Here is a 5,619-nt window from a genome sequence, read left to right as displayed (position 1 = left end):
ACATTAGCTGTAATGCTGTAGTAATGTGCCAGAGAAATGGAGCCCTAGGACCCTTACAAAGTGCCTGGCCACTGTGATTAACCCATTCTGTCTTTCAACAGGCAGATGGCACATGAGAAGTTAACTTTCCAAAGGCAGCAGGATGTTGCAGGATCAGCATGATGCTTGACAAATGTTTGAGCAGTTTCTGCTTTACAATTGCTGTTCAAACACAGAAATAAGAGGGTATATGCTTTTTCCCAATCAAGGTTTAAACGGACCTTTTGAGCATTATGAATGCAACCTTAAAAGTTAGTCTATCTCACAATATTTATGTTTAGCTTCAGATCTTGGTTTCCCCTTTATGTTTAATGTGATTAATGGTTGATAGGGTTATCTAGAGATGTCCATAGATGTTTATGGCTTTAACTAAATGCATGGAGACAGCTGGCTCCAGCCAACCTCTACCTCTTTTAGATGGACAAGAAGCGAGAGAACAGAGCTTGAAGCCTGCTTTAAGCCTGCTTTCCATGCAGCCTCCCCTTCTCTTGCATCCTTTGAGCAGCTGGTGGCCACTGGTGTGCCTTAGAGCAGATGCACCTGCCGGTAAAGGTGCCAAAGAGCTGTTCTGGCAGCTGTCTGCCACCACAGGCACAGCATTTCCTGGGCCAGCTCTTCCTCAGCAGGGATTTTCCTCCAGCCCAGAGATCTCCTGTTTGGGGTTTGGACACTGTTTCATTGACCTCATCTGTCACACTAATGATGGTGTCCAAAGTATGTGTTAGCATCCCTGCCTTTCATAGCTTTAAAGACTTAACAGGGATGTCCCTGCTATAGCCATGTGGTGGTGAGGTGATGTGGCCCTGTATGCTGTGACCCTGAGGTCAGTGGTACCTGATACAGTCTCCAGGAGAAGGGCTGAGGGGGAGGGGATGGGAACATGGTGGGTGGAACGGGGAGTCCATCCCTTTGACAGATGTCAGAGTGAAAGAAGAGTCAAGCTCTCCCCGCTTGTTCAGGCTTCTGTGATGGCAGAAGGGCAGTCCTGAGCTCTGAGCTGCGAAATTGATCCATCACTGACTAATGTTACATGTACTTCAGAATGTGTGGCAGAACATAATATAAGCTTTTTTAAAGGCTCCTGATGAAAGGGGAATTATAATACTTGCTTCTAAACAGGTGAGGGACTCTGTGTTTCATGTGAAATTGCAGGTTGTATTTTCCCGTGGAATTTGCAGGCTACAAAGTATATTTAGATGCTTCACTGGTTCTTGGTAAGGTGGTATCGTACGCAGTTACACCTCTCCAATTTTTCATGACACTTATGCTATTGTAAGAGCTCCTAGAGTTGAGAGCACTAAGGGATTTCAATGTTTTGATTCCTGCATCTTCTGTAGAAAGTGGATTGTTTTATTCCAGAGCTTGCATTGCGTGGGCACCAGTGAAAGACATGGGAATGTCAGGTGAGAAAAGAGACTGGTGCTAGGTGTCTGCAGGAAATTGGTTAGTTTGATCAGCTAGAGGGCACCAATATTTCTTCTTAGGGCTGTTAAATTAGGCCATGTGGACTGCCAGCATATGGATGCATGAGAGAAACATGAGGGCTTTGCGAAACAGTTGTGCTAAAAATAATTTTTGGTGTTATTTTTAATAATGCTATCACAGATGAAGAAAGCGAGGTAGAAGTTTGTACCCTGGGACATTTCTTTCTCCTGCTTTATAGAATAAACACTATAAATCCTTGAGTGTTTGTTTGGCTAGGTAATGCTTTCCAGAAATATGTCGATGAAATAGGCATCAGAGCCATAAAATACTTCCCTGTATTTATATTTTAAATATGCAATAAAAAGTAAGTAAATTTTAGACTCCTAAGCACCAAAATTGCTTCTGAAAAGAGAGCTTGGATGTTAAAATCCGATATTTTAAAAAATAAAGTTTTTAATATTGCCAGAACTGCACAGTCAGTGTTTTGTGATCAGCGGTGTTAGTAGGCTCAGCTATATCCTAGTAAGTTTTGTTGCTGTGAGGGCATGAGAAGGATCCTGAAACTGTTGAAGGGAGCAGGAATATTGTAGGATTACCAGTTGATTGGTTAATTTAGAGGATTATGTTTTTAATGCCAAAAAATCCAGTTGCACAGAATTGCAGAGTAACTTAGGCTAGAAGGGATTTTTGGGGATTCTCTTCCCAGACCTGCTCAAAGCAGGTGCATGGTGGTTTTGCATGGTGTCACTAACTTACTTTTATATGGTTTTGATTTGTGCAAGAAAGATTAACTATTTAGGTGTTTTTCTTTTTGTGTAGTAGAGAGGCAAATAGCAAAGAAGGATAAAAAGCCATCCAGATAACATTTAAGCATCACCAAATATCCCACAGCATTTCACATATATTGGTTTGGGGGTTTTTTTTAGAAAAAAATCCATTTCTTTAGGGTAGCACAAGGAACTTAGTTTAAGCATTTGTGAATCAATTTTAAATTGTTCTTTTCATTGCTGACTAATATGCAGAAGGAATTGGTAAACAGTAAGGGCAAAGGCTATACAGCATTATTTTAGCCAGAGGTTCTGTTTAGACTTAATCGCTATAATGCAGTGTTAAAATTTACAAAACAGCTTGTAATTGCAGTAGCTTATTTAAACCAGCTATTTGTGGTTATGTCTGCTGAGGAAACTTAAACTTCAATGTTCCCCAGCCAACTAATAGCAGCAAATTGACTGCGGGTCTCTTGAAGGAATATCTAAATGTAGGCTGTTGAATAATCCCTTTGGGGGCCCTGTAACTATTTTTGTGCCTGGATATGCGTCATCAGTGGGTATTTTCTCTGGTGACTAGCTTACATCAGTAGGTCTCCTACCATACGCTCTATCAGTGAGTGACTTATGATTGATGGGAGTCACGGCTGCTGTTTAGCTTTTATCTGTGACCTCAAATAATGGACAACAGGAATTTCCAGGCTGTTAAATTCCTTGAATGACTGAAGACACGGGATGGCTCTGCTGATAAACGCAGGTAGTACCCAGATACTGGGTGTTCACCGGGGGCTGAGGCGGGGAGGAAGGAGAGGGGGGTTCCTCGTCTGCAAGGCGGTGAATCCGGCGCCGACGTGTAGCCGTAAGGTGCGATTCCCGGACGCCAAGGAAGTGGCCGCGCGGAGGAGCGTCGAGCGACCGTGATGCTCTCTCCCGAGCTCTCCAGCCATCCGTGTCCGCCGGTGGCACTGGCGTTTCAATGTGTTTTAACTGGCTGATCTTTAGGGCAGGTTGTCAGTTCATTTTATCCCAGGGAGACACGCTGTTTGCAGCTCTGCGGAGGGAAATGCTGTGGAATTTTCAGCTGCAGTGTGGTTGGTTTTTTAACCCTTTTTGTTACCGACTATCAGCGGCGAGTGGATTTATTGGAGTGCTTCACCCAGGTGCTGCCTGGGCTGAATCTGAAGGTGCAGTAGGCTACATGGTCTTAAGGTTAAGTTGCACCTGCCACAGTGACCCACTGAGCATGCAGTCGTAGTTAATTTCCTAGTGTTCAGTACTTCATATTAAGAAAAGAAGGACTGCAGACACTGTTATCCCCTCTTTCTCTGTCCACTCTGCCTTTCTGTCAGAAGCTGACAGGCGAAATGGGGCTGCAAGACAGCTACAAGATTTTTTGTGTTACCTGTGATGAATTTAGCAGCTCGACTCAGCTCTACGGCGAGGTACTTTGTCATTTCTTCTTCTTTCCCTCTTATTCTTCCTGTCTCAATCCCTTTGATACAGCTGTGATGGGAAACAGGAGATCAGCTCTCTGTGAACTTGTGCTCAGAAGTGTCTCAAGCCGTTCTCCTGGCAACCAGGGAGAAAAAATGACAGACATGGATACTCCCAGTGTGATTGATGATTAAAAAAAATAAAAATTCTTAATGCTGTTTATCGCGCGGCATTGTTTGGCTGAGGGAGGATAGCAGCTGGATCCAAATTCTTCCTCACCACTTCTTCCTGTTGGCAGGTGGCCTTCTACACAAGCTGGGCTTGTGAACTCTCATGCGGGTCTTACTTATTTGAGTACCTACTATTGTTTTTCATTGAGGTGACAGCAGATTGGGCTTTGTGCGAGATTTTGAGACTTGAAAAGCTTCAGAGGGAAAACAGGAGCTTCATTTTAACTCACCCGTATGTCTCTGTTAATGAATGAAACCAGGCTTCCTGCAGGAGCCAGTTAACCCATGTCTTTGCCTTTGTTGACACTGTGCTTACAGGTGTGTGTTGTCATAGTGTGGATGGGCTCATTCTGAGCCGTACAGGTTGTGTATACCTTTCTGTTCCTTTCAGACTGATCCTGGTCCAACAAATGCACTGGGTATGAAGTGAGTTTCCTCATCTGATCTGCACAATTGAGTGCTGGTTAAGAATTCCATTTGGCAAAAGCAGTAGGAAGAGAAGCTGCAATTTAAAAGAGGCTTGGAAGGTCAAGGGAAAGGAGGGAATGGAAAGGTTTTCATTGAACTGTGATTTACTTAATTTCTATAATTCCTTATAGAATTCCTATATGTTTCCTTTATTTCTATTTTTTTTCAGTCACTTCAGTAAGACTTTTTGATCATGACAAACTAGTTATATAACTCAAAATCTGTAAAAGCTTAAGCACAAAAATATTTGATGAATCTTGAGTCATTTGCATTAAAAATCAGTGGATTTTCCTGGCATGTGCTTTGAAAATGTGAAGTTTGCTAACTGGTTGATGCTGCTATATCTATTATTTACCTCAGCTTTCTAGGAATCATTATGCCTGGCTACACAGCAATATCTTTTGGCCAATATTGACCTGATTTCTCCCCATTTTTAGGGGTATTATATTTTAGGGTAGTGATAGTATTTTAAAGTAGGTTTCATTTACAGTGTTTGTGCAAAAGCTCAGCATTATTACCTTTCCAGAAAGACTCTGCAGGCCTTCAAAACGTTTCCAGAAAGGGTCATCGTTTTCTAAGAAAAAGTGTTGGCAAGTTGCCTGCTGTTTCCTGATGCTTGGCACTGAGGCCAAGGCAGAGGGATGAAATCCAAACTGACATGTGGCAGCGTGTGTAGGTACCTTCGTGTGCTGCGACAGAGGTGTCATGTTGGGGACAAACTTAATTTAGGTGCTGACCCTGCAGTGATGTCACGCCCTGTGGATGCCTGGATCCATATGCCTACACACTGTTGCCTTCAGTGACTAAGTGCAGGCACCGAGTTCTGCTGGCACAGCTTGAATTGAGGAACAATTACTGCAGTGGCTAAAGCCTTGTTTTTTCAGAATAGCCTTCACCTATTCAATGGCCACCTCTAAAATCTTGGAAGTCACCCTGCACATAGGCTAACCAGATATCTCATCTGTTTAGTTAAAATAATTAGGAGTTGTGGAGCAAGGGATACAGCACATTCACTGAAAGTCAAAGTATTCACTGCTGCATCTTGTAATAAGTCCATTGGCAAACCTCTCCCTCCTCCAGCGAAGTGTGTTGGTGTTTCAGTGTGCAAGTAGTTCCCAGTGGGCACAGGACTGTAATTACCGTAATTGGGAGGCAAAAACGGAGACTGAATCTGACATGGGAATATCAGGGGCTTCATTTTGAATTTTTTCAAAAGATTAAATACAATTCATTTCTGTCCTGCCTGTTAAATCTTT

General features: G+C 42.8%; 1 long non-coding RNA gene across 1 annotated transcript; it reads right to left on the bottom strand.

Annotated features, from left to right (window-relative positions):
- Window positions 1-3,014: 3,014 nt before the first annotated feature.
- Window positions 3,015-4,195, bottom strand: LOC108502700. The gene is made up of 3 exons (XR_001876571.1): window positions 4,126-4,195; window positions 3,634-3,800; window positions 3,015-3,282 (listed from the first exon to the last, which is right to left on the bottom strand). It is a non-coding gene; the product is annotated as an uncharacterized LOC108502700 (long non-coding RNA).
- Between the last annotated feature and the right edge of the window lie 1,424 nt (window positions 4,196-5,619).

Source organism: Lepidothrix coronata, unplaced genomic scaffold (assembly GCF_001604755.1).
Source record: "Lepidothrix coronata isolate B3197 unplaced genomic scaffold, Lepidothrix_coronata-1.0 Scaffold123, whole genome shotgun sequence".
Lineage (NCBI taxonomy): Eukaryota > Metazoa > Chordata > Aves > Passeriformes > Pipridae > Lepidothrix > Lepidothrix coronata.
Note: the sequence above shows the minus strand (reverse complement) of the source record. Positions and strands in the feature narration are given on the sequence as shown.